This window comes from Crocodylus siamensis, chromosome 2, assembly GCF_052110815.1.
Source record: "Crocodylus siamensis isolate JL-2025a chromosome 2, ASM5211081v1, whole genome shotgun sequence".
Lineage (NCBI taxonomy): Eukaryota > Metazoa > Chordata > Crocodylia > Crocodylidae > Crocodylus > Crocodylus siamensis.
In genome coordinates this window covers 111,589,756-111,606,168 of record NC_143396.1, presented here as the reverse complement: position 1 = coordinate 111,606,168, position 16,413 = coordinate 111,589,756, and the positions used below count along the sequence as shown (strand labels likewise).

Here is a 16,413-nt window from a genome sequence, read left to right as displayed (position 1 = left end):
AATCCTCTTTTCTTTGTTGCATACATGTGACATCACTTTCTATATATAGAGTCTCACTAGAGTCAATTTACTTGTGATGATTTTTCACAGAGCAGCAAAGACGATTTAAAAAAACAAAAGGAAATAGAGTTATAAACCTCAAACATTAGGGCAAGGATTTGAATGTTCAAAACTGAAATTTGGGATTCTGTCCTCACTTTTGAAACCTCAAGTTCCATTGATGGTAAATTTGTACATATAATAAAATCTCATATATCTTCATTTCTGATTTTCTCTGCACCATAAAATCTAGGTGTAAGACACTGTTGTTGCTGTTACTTCAGGAAAGTACTTTTTCTTCGTCTCCCTAGCTAAAGATACAACCAAAAGCCACATTACCAATGATGTTGCTTTGTTAATCTTATGGCAATCAAATCATTTCTGTGTGTTACATCCACACACTGTGTGCAAAGATGATCACAAAAGTATAAATGAGAATCTATTTACTGTTCTGTGGTAAGTGTCTCTGAAGCAGATAATTGCCTTAGGCTTACATTCTCTAAAAAATGATGTGCATCAAATAAGATCTTGTACAGGCAAAAAGCAGCAAGTTGATTTCTCCAAGAACAACTTGCCAGTTTAAGAAGTTGTTGGCTTACAAAATGAAATAACTCAAGGCTAATGATTGCATTTTGTAAGAAAAGATTGTGTCCCTGGGTCTCAAATCTTCAATGCCAAGATTAGTCAGTTTTGTGGTCTTTATTGTTGGAACCCCAAGCTATATTCACTGCCATAGATAAGGGGTAGCAAATAATAAAATAAAGATTTCAAAACAACTAACCAAAACAAAATGAAAATGACCTAATCAGGCAATACAGAGAGTTATTGACTGAGCTATTCCTTGAGATATACTGTAGGCATAAATAGCATAGTAAATAGCATATTCTACCCATGAGCTCTTTATACCCATGAGCTATTTTCTAAGTTAATATAGCCAAGAATAATAATTTGGCATCTATCCTTTGCAACTGAACTCTCCATTCTGAAAGCTCCTGTGACTTCTTCTCAAATGCCTCTGGAAATGATAGGCAATGGTGTCCTCATTGATTGGAATTATATCACAGGATATTTTTCCTTCAGCCAAAATAATTTGTTTGTATAATAAAACAAAAGCAAAAGCTGAAAGGAGATGCACTAGTAACCTTTGCTTTCTTACATTTGTGTTTAACCTGAATGAACTTTCATTTACATTTTTTATTATGACAAGTGGGAGCTTTACATGCAAAATGTTCAGGTCCAAATTCAATTTTGTCCTTTATTTTCTTCATTATGTAAGTAAGAAGCAAAAGTTCAGTGACGGATAATCAAGATACCCTTACCTACCTTTGTAAGTGTTCAGATAGCTCCCAAATGTTGCTGTATAAGCATTTTTTGGCACAGAGATAAAGTAACTGAATGCCAGCTGGATGCACGTATTTTGGATTGTATTTATGTAAGATATATTGTTTATGGTATATACAATCCTATATGTGCAATGTTATGCATGTGTTGCCTAAAACACTGGGTCATACACCTTCTTCAGAATTGTTTTTTTTTTCTTTTATCTTGTTCATAATTGCCTGTGCTATCCTAATATAAATCACAGGTGCCTGTAGAAAATGCATCCTGGTAGCTATTCTTATTTATTGCAGTAGAACATTACTAGCTTCTATTATTATTATTATTATTATTATTATACATTGCCTACATTTTGTAATACAGTGGTAAGCACTGTACATATACAAAAAAGATAAGATGTCTGGTTAAAATCTAAGCAGATAATAGAAACATGCTAAGATGGAAAATTCAGGCAGAGAAATTAATGACACGCTTAAAAACACTCAGTAAGTCTGTGGAAGAGACAAGAACTGAACCCAGAGCTGTTCAAATTCCCTTCTTCCCCACACCAGCACCATAACAACAAGATCATTCTTCTCTTAAAGATGCTTGACAAGTATTTAGAAAACAGTAAGAATCAAGGAAACCATTAGATTGTTACCTTGTACTTTCTTGAGTATGCTGGAACATAAATGATTTATTAACTAAAACTCCTGGAACATGTCAGGTGACTCAAAAGAAGTAGAAACTCTCCCTCTTCGGGGAGCAGTATGCTTTTTGTTATTGTTTTTTTCTTTTTGAAGTAAAAGGGAGAATTGTAACTTCCTGTGCACCAGTACATTAGCATAATACCTTCGTGCCTGCAGGTACTGTATGTCATTGTTATGAGTACATTTTGACATCTCTGACACATCTAGCACTACAAAGAGCTGTGACAGAGCTCAATGATTTTTTTTTTCCAGTTGGCAGGAGTAGTAAGAACACACAAAACTTGCCAGCTGTCAAGGATGTAAATGGTGATTTTGTTTCACTGTTTTAATGAATTAAAGCAGGACTGAAATCTGTCCAAAGACAGCATGTTTGGCCTTGCAAGGGAAGAAAAATGAAAGTGAGAGATTTTTTTTTCTCTTTTGGCAGTTGTACTCAGTCAGGTGTTTACTGTCGGTAGCACTGGGCAGGACAGAACTACACTAGTAAAAGAATCTCAACCAAGGATTACAGAAGTGAGACACATTAAAAGAGGTCTTGTTTTCAAGAGGATGAGCATTCACCGCATGAAAAATCAGACTCCCTTGAATTACCTCAAGTCGGGCACTTGAAAATGCAGCATGCAAAATCCTAATCACATTTGAAAAAGGTGGCTATGCATGGTTACCATAATTAGGTTTGATTTTTGTTGTTGTTGTTGTTGTTAAAATCACATTCACATTATCTAAACTGTTGTGCTTGAGCATTATGTAGTACTAGCTAATTGCCCATTAAGAATGATGGAATTCAGGGAGTATTTACATGGCCCCCTCTTTCCCCCTAGTCACCCTGCAGAGCTGGCCATGTAAAGACTCCCTCTGTCCCCGCCACCTCCTCCTCCAGGGCAGGGGTTCCCTCCCCCCACCCGCCTCCGCTTGCAGCAGGGCTTCCCCCCACCTCCCCTCCCCTCCCCCACCTCCCCTTCCTCCCTGCTGCCTCCCTCTCTCTGCTGGCAGTTGTCAAGGCCAGGCAGCAGAGCCTCACCACTGTGACCCCCCGCTCCCTTCCCTGCTTTCCTCCCTTCCTTCCTTTCCTGCCACCTGGCCTCGACAACAGCTGCCACCATGATCCCCCCCTTTGTCTCCCCACACCTCATGCCCACTGGGTCCATGCAGCCTCCCTGCCGCCTACCTCTCCCTGCCAGCTGTTGTCAGGGCCCCCGTCCCACTCCCCTTCCTCCCTCCCTCCCTGCTGCCCAGCCCTGACAACAGATGCCACTGTGATCCCCGCCTTCTCCTCCCCCTGCCCTGCTTCCATCTCTCCCACCCTGCTCACCGCCTCCCCCTTTCTGCCAGCTGTTCTGGGAGGGGTGTTGGGGATGAATGTCAGGGAGCACTGCCACTGTGACCCCCCCCCCCCAGCTTTGCCCTCAGGCATGGAGGTGTGGGGAATTCCTGCTGCTCGGACAGCCAAGGTATATTTGCCACTGCCACAAACTTGCCTGGCAGTGGCTTAAATGTGGGCCTGCACAGCCTGGACCCATGCAGCCAGTCACCCCCCACCCTCTTGGCGGCACATGAACAGTTGGTCAAAAGTGTTACGGACAGACAGACCTACAGACAGACACACAAACTATGCCCTTTATTATATTAGAATTATTCCCAGCTCATTCAAGAGACCTCACTGTAAATATTTTATAACTGCTGAAAATCCTGAGAGCATAAACTGTTCATATTGTACATTTCTTCAGCCTCTTTCATTTGCAAGCTCATAATCTGGATCATTCCATACCTTTGAGGGATCATTGTAGCTCTCTTCAATTTGGCATTACCAGGATATGGACAGACAAACCACATATTGCTTTGAAGGGGATGGGGACTTACTGTTCATAAATTCTTTTTCATTATAATTATTTTATCTATCTGGTGCCATCTCCTAGTAAGTGAAGCTAAACCACAATGATTTACCTCTGAACGTAACCAGTGATAAATTATTTCAGTTTTGCTTCTGCTTATTAAACAATAGAGCAGACAGGTGACACAGTGGGTAAATCTACACATGTACTTTACTGCTGAGCTGACTAATTAGCTCTGCAATAAAATATGACAAATAAAATATGTGCAAGTGCTATTAGGCCACAGTAAACTAATTAACTCTGCTCTAGGATAGTACTGTCTTGGACTAGTACTATTCTACAGTGGAGTTATTTAGTGTACTACAACACACATGTAGACAGTGAGCTAGCTGAAGCAGGAAGCGGCTCCAGTGTGGGGCTGCCTGGTGGGCAGCCAGCCCCTTCACAGCACATTGAGCCAGGACAGAGCAGCTCTAGGTTGGCAGGCTGAACGCCCGGATCTCCTGCCAGCCAGGGCTGCTCCACCCTGGTTTAACATGCTGCAGTCCTGGGCACACCTGTAAATGCTGTGCCTGGGAGCAATAAACTCCAGTATAACTGTGCTAGAGTTTATTGCATCACATTAATAGCACATGTAGATGTGCCTAGTTACAGTGAAATCATCTGAACTATAATAAGATCCCTCCCATTTTTCAATCAGTATAATTGTTTCATCTGTTACATTTTCAGAAATAAAAAGGCTGTGTATTGGAGCTATTGGGAAATGTTTTGAATTTTCAGAATTATTACATGTGTTAACTTCATTCTGGGGGGACAAGCTGTCATCCTTGATTTTTCTATATTCTGAATCCCAAATCACTATTAAAAGGTCAACTTACTTCCACGTTAATTGATTTATTTAGTCCATAATACATGTATTATCCATAATACATTTTCCATTAACATCACATTTTGATTGGATTTCACATTTGTCACTGGTCAACCATAATTCCTTTGTTTGTGACAAGGCACCTGAGATTCCCAAGTGGTCTCCTATGCAGGAAGCAGCCTTACTTGGAATTGCTTAGCTTCAGTAGCTATTAGGAATGGGAGCTGGGGATACAGCCTCTGAATCACAACTTCTTAGACCTTAAATGCTGGAGAAGGCAAGTGAGAGAGGAACAGTGGAAAAAACCCTAGTCATATCACATTCACTCTTCCTTTCAGCATCCACCCCAGGCCACTCTCTGGCACAGGAGACTGGTCAAGAAGGACCTATGGTCTGACCTGGTAAATGGAAGTTCTGATGTTCTTATGTAAAAGGAAATCTTCATATGGCCACAGATAATGAAATACATATCAACAACAAACCTTAACAACTGTGTTCCCTACCATCAATGAGGACGTGGCATGATGACCTGAGGCTTTCACTTCAGATAATCTGTCCTCTATATTAGTATCATAAAAAAACAAAAAAGACCCTGATTATTGGATTGAAACTAAGTTTAATTCAATTCTAGAAGTGCATCTTTTTACTTAACTTGGATACATACCTCTAGTATTTTGTGGGACAAATGTGTCTTCTGTGATCTGACAGGGACTCTTTTATGAATAATCAAGTAGAATTTAGCATTTTCATGACCCTAACTGGGTAATTTAAATGAAAAATATCTTTGTAGCATTGGAGCCTAAAGGAGGGAGAGTGTTTAGTCAGATACAATACAAGCAAAGTCTGGTTGCCATATCCTTAAAATGGACTTGAACTTTTTTGAAACTGAAAATGTTTTAACTTTTCTTTCCCCTCTAGTCCAAACACACATACATACACACACACACAAATGCCTTGGCATTTACTAGTTTCAGCTGGAACAGAAAGGCTCCTCATATTTCAGGTCTGTCTTCAAATAGGAAGTACAGAAAATCTTGCAGGAAAGCCTAATCTTAGGAGATTTTCAGCCAGATTTCCAGAATAAAGAGAGTAAATAAATTTCAGATAGTCTCTAAATCTTTTGAGGATCTTCCATCCTTAGCTTTAATGTAATTCGTGAGATGCAACACACAATTACAAGATGAAAGGCAGTAAAGCCAAATAATCATTTCAGTAAACTTCACAGGGATTGTAGGCAATAAGAAGTACATTGGAACTCTTTGCTCCTTTGTCTGAAGGACAATCTCATGCACAGCAGCATACAAGATAATTGCAGAATTCATATAAACAAGCAAAGAACAAGAGTGGGAATGCTGTACAAGGAAACTGGGGGAACTTAAGAATTTGATATATGCTGTAACGTTTGCCTAATGAATCGCTGCTTCGCAGCAACTGTGAACATACAGCAAAGATCAGGCCCTTGTGAATGAGATTAAGTTACCAGTAACAAGACTGGCTATCTCTGAAGTGAGGGAACCATTTAACAGGTATGGGTGTGATGACACCTTCCCAGAAGAAAACTCAGTAGGGGGAGCAAATGAAAGAAAGTCTATCCCAGGATCTTTTTCTTAAGTCTCTCCTACTACTTATTCAGTTGTGGGAGAATTTACTCAAGGTTTAAAGGAAGCTATGAAACTGGTGTCTGAAGCTGGCAGATCTCTTCGTAATAATCACAGAATCATAGAAAAGTATGGCTGGAAGGGACATTTACCTTTAACCTTTAACTGGGAACAGGTAAGACAGGGAGATGAGGGCACTGTTAGTGCCCTGCTACTATAAAACCAGATATAAATGGTTAAATAACAGTATGCCAGTATTATTTGCATGAAGATCCCATGCTTTCCACACTACTTTTGCATCTCTAGCAAAATACCAAGGAGTGCTGTTCCAAAGGAACAGTGCTCCCATGTCTCCCACACCTGCTGGCAAGGGGGATATCAGCTGCAAAAAAAAAGGAAAAAATACTGTGTAGTAATTTTTTTCTCTTTCTTCCCTGGGTTCCTTAATGTGTGCACTTGCCTTCTCAACATCACCCCTGGCTTGTTCCTTCTCCTCTTGACTTTGGAGTCCAAGACCTCTGCTAAAGTAAGGCACCTGTAAGGTATGTGTGAATCGTCCTTTTCTTCAGTTAAAAAAAATGCATACAATGTCAACTGCCTAATCCATGATGATGTTTGCATCATTATTCTATAATCCAAACAATAAGCGGATACACGGGATTCCTGTTTTTTCACTTATAATGAGAGAGAGAGACAGTTGGATTGAGTTTGTCGTTTCCTTTTTGTCTCTAAAAATGCTGCCAAAGATTATGAAGCTATGCTCCTGCCTTTGCCACAGAGGATCACCTGCTGGACCCAGCACCTACCTTGCCCATATCTGAATAACCAAGTCATGCTGTTGATGGAAGCTGGAATTTTTCAAATGATCCCAAGTTAGTTTCCTGTCCACATTCCAGTACATTTCAGTGACAAATGGGTATCTAATTACCTGAAGCTCCTTTGAAACTTGTACTCCTGTGAAAGAACAAAGGAAGACCAGTAGCAGGTTCTCTGCAGATGACTGTTGCTGGTATTTCTGGGACTTAAAATTTCCTGCTGAATGTGCAACAAATATGGGGACTAATCATTTTCTCTAGCTTCCATACCATAGATTCTTGTCCTATATAGGAAGTGGATCAGCTACATCTCTGTCCATTACCCAAAGAATACACACAGAACATTAATCTCCTTCCCTCACACTATAATGCAAACCCTTACTTGTGGCTTACTTCCACCACAACATGCATACTATCTCACACATGTAACTTGTGAATGTGTCAGTGTTTATTATTTATACATGCTGCATGACAAAATTATAATTAATGTCCTTATGTTATACTAAGAGAGAGATTTAAATGCTTTGAGTAAGCAGTTCCTTATATGCCAAAAGAAGAAGGAAGCCCACTATGAAAATGTTGGCCTGTCACTATCAATGGAAAGACGGTATATGGTGGTACATGGTCAAGAGCTGTCCTATAACATGACATTACCTTTCTATTCAAGGACTGTCATCTTCAACCATAAATGATTCCTTTTAAAGTAAGGTTTTCTACGTGTAATTTACTGCATATGTTCAAATTTGAAACAAAATATTTAAATTCTAAGAACTATTGCTTAGTTGTAATTATATATACTTTTATCAAAAGAGGATGCAAACTCCTTGTTAAATAAACTAATTTCTGATGGAATTTTTTTTTTAAGTGAACAAGGCTTTTTGTGGAAAAACATTTTTGGTGCTCTGAAGTTTCCCACAATTCCAAAATGAAAATTCTCCATCTACTATCAACTTTTCTTCTAGAAAAGTGAAGGAGAACCTTAAAAATTGGTAAAAAAGACAGGAAGTAACACTTTTTAATTCTCTCTTTTTAGGTAGGAGAAAGTAACACTGACTGTTTTCTCATTACAAAACATTTAGAAATTAGAGAGAAACACTCTTCTTTATACTTTTATTGTCTTCTAATTGGAAAAATCTGGAAAGCAGAAAGTGGAATTAAATCAGTTTTCTTCACACTTTTTTACCATTACTTCCTGATGGGAAAATTTCAAATTGCAATTGGTCTAGTCAGTCACATTTTCTGGCAAGCGCTAGTCAAATCACATTTTATTGTTTATTTCTTATTTTGATAAGCCTCGCATTTATATGGCCTGCTATTTATATAATTTATGGCATCTACTAAAAGTAAAAATTTCCCCAGGTGGATCTTTTCCCAGCATTATTATTATTGCCTTCATTACACTTCTACCAGGAGTGCTCCTGAAAAGTGAATTTTAAATTTTACTCACATATGAATGAGATGTGAAACTCTTATATTTTATGACTATATTAATAAAATGTCATTATGTAAATATTTTTCAGGGAGCCAGTGGGAAAGAAATCAGCAAATAATAACAGAAGAAAATTTGGAATGTAAATATTTATTCACTGAAACTTTTTGCTTCTTTGACAATCATTTTTAACCTCTTGATCAATAATAGATACAGTTTTATGTGTTTTATTTTTTAGACCATATAATTCAAGCTTGGACTTACCTGGTGTGGTCTTCTAATATCATCCAGCTTTAATTAAGCATTCCTACTGCTTCTTTCACTGGCAATTATCCTATTCAAATAATTTTGTGGGAAGTCTGGAGTGTTCACAGCTTCAAATGCATTTTGCATATCCTTTTTCTCAAGCCACTGTTTGCAAATTATTGCACACGGTGCCATGATTTCCATTACCCCTGGCTCTACTAGACGCTATTGCTTAAAAGCTCCAGTTCCTGTAAAAACAGCCATAGGTCAAAAACTGAGGGAGTGATGGAAAGAGCCATTTTAGTCATGTGTTTTTTGGCATAACACTGTTGAGAGTGTACAATCTGTATAAATGTTAGCTTTCTAAATAAACATAACCTTTAGTTGCATGAAAGCAAGGAATAAAGTTGAAACTTGTTCCTTCCATTAAACAACTCTTCAAAACTAGCATTTGTTTTGTTCTGAACTGGTATAAATCTTGGCAAATAAAAAAAAAAAAAGAATAACGATGGAGCTGACAGGGTAAATTTATGTTGCTCCTTTTCACAAATAAGTATATAGATGTTTTTCCAACTATGTTATCCCAGGCTATTAATTTATAGTTCAAACAACATTGAGCGGGTGGTAAAAGGTTTGGGCATGAACCTGTATGAGGTGGTTAAGGAAGGGTTCACATAGAAGCAGATTCCAGTGTTAATATAAACTGCATGCCAACAGTCTTCCTGTGTTTTAAGACACTGTTGTGTGCAGTTCCTGAATTCCATTTTCTGGAATTTTATCTCATGACATAAAAATGTCACACCGTGGAAGCTGTGGAGGTAATGCTTCTTTGGTAAAAGGAGCGACTATCAAGGCCAGCACATTGGAGGCACAATAGTATGCCTCCCAGCAGGCTGCTGGAGAATGCCAAGCCCAGCTGGGCTACCCCTAATTGGCCAGTGCAGCCCTTCTTCCCAGCCCTACACCGCCACCAGTGGCCAACTGCCAGCAGCAGCCAGGCAAGGGGTGGTGGGAAGACCCCATCACAAGGCCTTCCCTCCATCTGTACTGGTTCAGGTCTTGGGGGAGCCACAGCTGGGGCCAGGGCCAGGGCTACACAATGGGGGTCTCTGCTCCCCTCCTTCCTACTGCCGAGCCACTGCTAACAGAGGCAGTCATTTCTGGCTTATCTCTATGAGAGCCTACAAGCAGACAAGCACAGGCTGAGGCTAGCATGTTGCCATGTGAGGGGGCGTTAGTGGGACCCACAAAGCAGCCTGGGATGCCAACACATTGAACACTACGTTGAGTAGCTAGGGGGACTGGTACAGTTCGATAGATCAGTCTAACCTGAATCACTTAAGTCTGGTACCACATCAATCCACGTCTTAGTCTGGGGTCCGCCATTTTAAAACTACGTGCACTGCACCTTTGTTTGGTTATGGGTGTAAACCAGTTTCCAATCACTTATACTGGTGTAAGTGTAATGTTTATACCTGGCCTAAACGTAACACTTGTACATACCCTTAATACAAATACCTGACTTAATAAATTATCTTATGCATGTGGAGTCAAAATATCAAGTTATTCATTCATTTGTGTATATGTGTGTGCGTGCATGTATTTGTACATATATATTTAGTCAATTAATACTTGGGCAAAGGTGCTAATATTTGGCAAATTGAGGACTAAGTACCTCAGATTTTGGCCTCTGATTGGGACCTGTCTGGCAATATGCAACTGGGTTACAAAGCATAATAAATATGCAAGATATACTTTTTATCACCACTCATTCATGCCATTTACCCCTTTTGACCATTTCTTCTTAGAAGTATTTTTGGTTGATGGTCAGGCAACTGTTGTCAGTCTCCTTGACACTCCATGTACCCGGGAATGTCCTCCACTGACTACTGCAGAGTGTCAGAAGAAGGTAGAAAGAAATCCTGTGTGCATCTTGCACAGAAGGCTGAGAAGTAAATCATATTTTCACAGGTAACTGGCAAACAAAGAAAAAATATTATGGTAGAGTAGCTGAAACAGGTAAACCAGTGAAGGTAAAAACTAAATCCTCTGATGATGTAATAAATGCGATATTGAGAAAGATACCTTCCGTGCATTTTCAAGCACAGAAAGATGCCATGTGAGTGTCAATCTAAGTGGTGTAATTTTCACCAAATGCATGTGTAACCATTTCTATTGCTGGAGTGCTTGCAAGTGTGAAATCCCTTTACTCTCTTTTACAGTCCATAAGACAGGCTCTCATAATTTCCTCCACAGCCCCTACAAAGAAAGCTAAATGGAATCTGTATTCCTCCAATCATACCGTCCTATTTGGGCAGATGCAATCTTACATTTGGGAAGAATTCTAATCTCACATGGGTCAAAAAATCAAAAATTAACAGCAAACAAATATCTAGTATTCTCTCTTAAATTTTATACCTAATTTCAGACAAAATAATAATAATTTACACCACTCATTTGTCTTTTATGTTTAAAAATTAATCCGAAACATGAATCTGACTGGCAGCATGCCCTTTAGTTTTCTGAAAGACATGTAAACAAAACATATCTAAATCCACAGAATTTCAGTGGTCCAGGTTTCAAACCATAGTGTGCAAACACAGCCTATGTAACAAAACCATGCTTTGGGGGATTTTGTGGTCATGGAAAAGTCTACAATAAGTGCAGATAGGCTTGCTACCTTTCACAATGACAGGCATGTGCGATAGATAGGTATGTCCCAATGTGGGTACTCAAAGGGGCTACTAAAGGTCACCTTTATCTCTGTGTCTCATTTGGAAAGGGAAAAAAAGGGTCTTGGGTTAACCTTTTCCCATTTCCTATCTACACATGACCATGTAGTCTGGGCATTATTAACTGAGTAACTTTCATTGCAGACCATATTATTTTTGGCAATTTATGCGTAACCTTATACCTGTGAAAAAGACAGTCAGTTTGAGACAGAATTTGACCCAAATCTTGAGTCACACAAAGGACGAAGAACAGCTTGAGTATTATCAGAGATAACCAGTCACTCTGCTTCCAATGAAACTTTTGGGCCAGTAGATCTGTGCAATATCCTTAATGGAGGTTTTAGCCCTGCTAAACTAACAATCCTGCATTTATCATGCTCCATCATAGATACTCATAAGAAAAATCTGTCCTATGGCACACAAAAAATGGAGTTATTTTGGTTAGAGATTATGCAAAGAACCTCTTTTCTCATGCAGCAGATTCTGCAGGTTTTGCATGCTACTTCAGGTACATGGAGTGATGGTAGGACATACCCCTCTCATTTTTTAAGGGTCTCTTATAAACAGAAAACAAAATAATTCAGTCAGCTGGGGCAATGTCCTTTTACTAAGCACCTAAACCATAAATCACTACATAAATGAACATATTGTTTTATATCTAGTGACAGTAAAGAACAACTTCACTTGTTTTATTAAGGGATCCTTTATATTTTTGTTAAAATCCCTCACAAGTACAATGTACACCTTTCCAATTTTTGACAACCATGGATTAGATTAATAAATAATGATGTGCCTGATGTACCCTTACTCATATTTTGAAAATTACTAAAATTTTGAAAAATAGCAGAAATCTCTAAAGGCATTTCTGACACTTCAGCTCAGAAAATACCGACCCCTGCCCCTCCTTCCTCCTTCCCAGTCAGCATGACAAACCACATGCTTATCATCAGTGAAACATTATTCACCCTCATTTTTCTCTGAATACAATCATATTTTTTTACTGCTTAAGTATTGCCCATGCAGATTTTTCCATTGATTTTACCAGTAACAACCCAGCTTTGGTAAACTGCACAAATTGCCACAATAAAGCAATTATTTAATAATAATAAGGATGCCATTTCAAACAGACACATTGTTCATTCCATGCATCCATTCCCTCAAACTGCTGAGGGATTGGATGCATACACACATTCAAATGATTTGGGGAACTTCTCCCAGGTTTGTTCTCCTGGTACAAAAATTTACCCAGAGATGCCTGAACAGACATTTGAACCCTGGTTTGTGGCTGATTTCTGCCATACTTTTAATTGAATGCATCCCTTCTGAGACTGTGAGTGCCCCTCAGCTGATCAGGTTCCCAGTCATGGAGTGCATTATGCACTCTCATAGCTGGGAACCTAGGTCAGATGTTAAGAGATGATTAGTGCTCCTAGCCAGGGAGCGGTCCTTGTCTGGGAGCTCCAGTCAGATGATGGGGTGTGATAGGAGCCAGCCACAAAGTTATCACATGTATTTTGTGTAATAACTTTGTGACTTATTCCTTCTTTTTTCAACCAATGAATTGAGTGAATGTATGCCCTGGTCACTACTTGAGATGTGATTAACCTGTTAATCATGTCTTAAGAATAATGTCTGTCAATGTCCTCATTGATTTTTCAGAGAGCTGCAAAATTCTCCCATTTTAATTTAAATGAAAGTGCGTAATCAAGAAGGCTACTTATGATGAGCTAGTGATAGCTTACAGTAGATAAAGCTATGTTTACAAGATGGCCACAGATGATTTTAGAAGAGTAGTAATTGAAAGTGACTAATCACTTGGGCCTGGGATAGTTTTGTGGTCATTTCTAAGTACTATGGTATTTCAACACAACACAGACCATGAAGAGACATTCATGCTGTACCCTCCCCTAATCTTCTTAGCAAATCTCAGTACCATCTTGAAGCAAAGAAAAGCATGTAATGTATACATCAGTATGTAGAAAGCATGGGGATATCTGCTACAGCAGATCCTGAGTGAGAGAGATTGTCTACAGTTACCCCTTTTTAGAGAATGGGTAACAATGAGTATATAAATGGGCATGCTTGTTTTTCAGGCCTGAAGAAAAGTACTCTGTACTCAAAAGCATGTCAACTTTTCTAAAATCTCTCCCAACCATGTAGTTGGTCCAATAAAAGATATCACCCCCATATCCTTATCTCTCATATGTTTTTATGTAGTAATCCATGCCAAAATACAGAGTTTTACATACCCAGAATACCCAGAATTTTACATACCTTAGCATCGCCTACCCCACCCAGGATAACCTGCTGCATGCCAGAGGGCATGTTCCCCAGGGACTGGACAACTAGCAGCAGCACAGGGTGTGCCACTGCTTCTTCTCCCCCAGGAAACAAAATGTTCATGCTTGTGTGGGCACAGCCAATGAGTCTTAAGCCTGGTCTACACTTAACTTATTGTACAGGTTTCCCTTGCTTTATGTGGGTTCTGCAGGTGCAAATTCACTCTTATGCAGTGACCCTTTTTATACCAAAAATTCGTTATATGCAAGGTCAATTCACTCTTATGCAACTGGTGTGGTGGAAGCCCACAGTCAGCTGCTTTGTGCAGTGCATTGAAGGAGTGACGCTCACCAAAGTATAGTCTCCTGTGTGGATCTGTGCTCCTAGCTCATTGTCTGCAAAATGTGTTTCTATTGTTGCCACCCCCATTATGGTAACTTTCACCACCACCCTGTGCTTGTATGTACTGTCTGCTGTTGGTGAGTACTGAAACTGTCTCGTAAAAGTAGTAGAAATGGGTCTGGGGGTCAGTACAATCGAAGTCTTGGAACGTATCCCTATTTGCTACATTGTAAAGTGGGTTCCCTTTTTGTGAATTTGAGTTATGCACTGTTTTCCAAGAATGCATGTGTAGCATCAAGTGAAGGAAACCTGTATTGGCATAAATATGTCACTAAGGCATGCATTTTTTTTCAGGTTCTAAAAAGCACTATTGTAGATGTAGTTATCCTGATAGGAACCAATATCGGTTATTTCATTTCACCAAACTGTGTAACAGTGACTCCCAAAGGGTGTGCCAAGGCACACTAGCATGCCACCAAAGGGATGGAAGTGTGCCTCAATACCCTCTGTGTGAGTAGGTAAATGCTATCTTCCCTTGCTTGGTACCTGTACCTGCCCCAGCTACTTCAGCAGTGCCTGTGGCTATACCTCTGGGGACTGCCACCACTGCTGATGCCTTCCCCAGGCCTTCCCTGTCCCCAGCCAGCCCCTGTGTGGGCAGGAGGGCAGATGTACAAACAGAGCCATGTGTTGCAGCCCAGTTCATCACCTCTACTTCTTCTACATACCTGGGACTAGCAGGAGAGGCCACAAGGGTTGTTGCCAGTGGGTAAAACCCTGCAAAAGCAGCCTCAGAAGCAGGGGCTTACCTTGCTCCCTGAGATACAGGCCAGAGATCAGGAGGGGTTAGAAAGTGAAAAGCACAGGAATACAGTGGGGTAAGTCTTACCTTAGCTTCCCTTGAGTGGCACTAGCTAGGGCAATGATTCTCAACTTTTTTAGCCTCAAGACCCTCCTCTCCCCTGCCCCCCCCCCAACACACACACATATCTTTTCTGAATTTAGATCTAAGTGATTTTCAACTGAGGTACTGTGACATTCAGGAAAGTTATGGAGAAGTGCCTTGAGGCTAAAAAGGTTGAAAATCACTGGTATAGATAAAGACCAATCCTTTGCTTAAAAAAAGATGTATCTGGTGTAAATTTTCAACAGTATGTCTCAGAACTGGTATGATTTCCTCTGGCGAGGGAATGGAGCATGTTAAATTTCTGAAGAACACACACACCTTTTTGGGTATAAGGGTTAAGTATGCCACCAATTTTAATCAAGAAAAAAGATGCATCCCAAGTCTCAGAAGTTTGGGAAATACTGATGTATAAATGTAGCTGTGCTAAGGACTAACATCTGTATTTATGCCAGCATAGGTGAAGTGGCAAAACTTTTAAGTCTCAAGGCCTTATTGTTGTTTAGCTATATAGCTATTTATTTTGTTAACAAAACCAAATTTTACCAATGTTTGTGCTGCTGAGCCAATAAAATAATAGGAGAAGGAGCTAGGTTGTCTGCCTTGTATTTAATTAACTACATTTTCAGATACACTGTAATGAATATTGATTACCATTGACAATCTAGGGGACAAGCTTCAGTTTCTGAGAACATAGATCAAGTTCCCAGTGATGGCAGTTTCAAAACTTTTAAAATCAGGGAAATTAATCCTGGAAACCACTGAGAAAAAAAGAAAGTAGCTTCATTATTACACTTTTTTTTACTATATTTTTAAATAGCTTCAGTCATTTACTGGACTTAAACAGCTAACCTAGGTTTTTAATCCATTAGAAGACAAGTTCATAGCTGTGTAGCATTATAATTTTAAAAATATGTCTGTAATGTTTCCCTTTGTGCTGTTATTTTTCACTGACAGGTAATAGTGAGGTTTTGACACTGTTAATATAACATGGGGTGTTAATCTTATAATCGCTTTGTCAGCACTTTGTGTCAGGGTGTTAATGACCACCTTTCAGCCACTCAGATTTGCCTGCCAATAAAAATAGTGCCGGCATCTATCCAAACAGCAGCTATTCAAATACAATGTTTTATTTCCCCACAATAAATAGAAAATTTCACTAGCCATGTGACTATAAAGACCCTTCTCCCTACTCCCCTGATTCTCTTTCCTTCTTGTAGAAGACAGTTGGAAAATACGCTTCAAAATGTACAAAATATTGTTTCATTTATAAATAAAAAATGACTCCATGGACAGGATAA

General features: G+C 39.4%; 1 long non-coding RNA gene across 2 annotated transcripts in view; it reads right to left on the bottom strand.

The window, feature by feature from the left end:
* The window catches only part of LOC149870631 (uncharacterized), a 127,052-nt gene that overhangs the window by 53,555 nt on the left and 57,084 nt on the right, over positions 1 to 16,413 (bottom strand). Inside the window, exon 1 of one of the 2 annotated variants that reach the window (XR_016440798.1) lies at positions 2,018 to 2,799. The exons of the other annotated variant lie outside the window; for it this stretch is intronic. This is a non-coding gene — a long non-coding RNA (uncharacterized LOC149870631). Of the gene's footprint in view, positions 1 to 2,017; positions 2,800 to 16,413 lie in introns of those variants that run through there. 2 annotated transcript variants of the gene reach the window in all.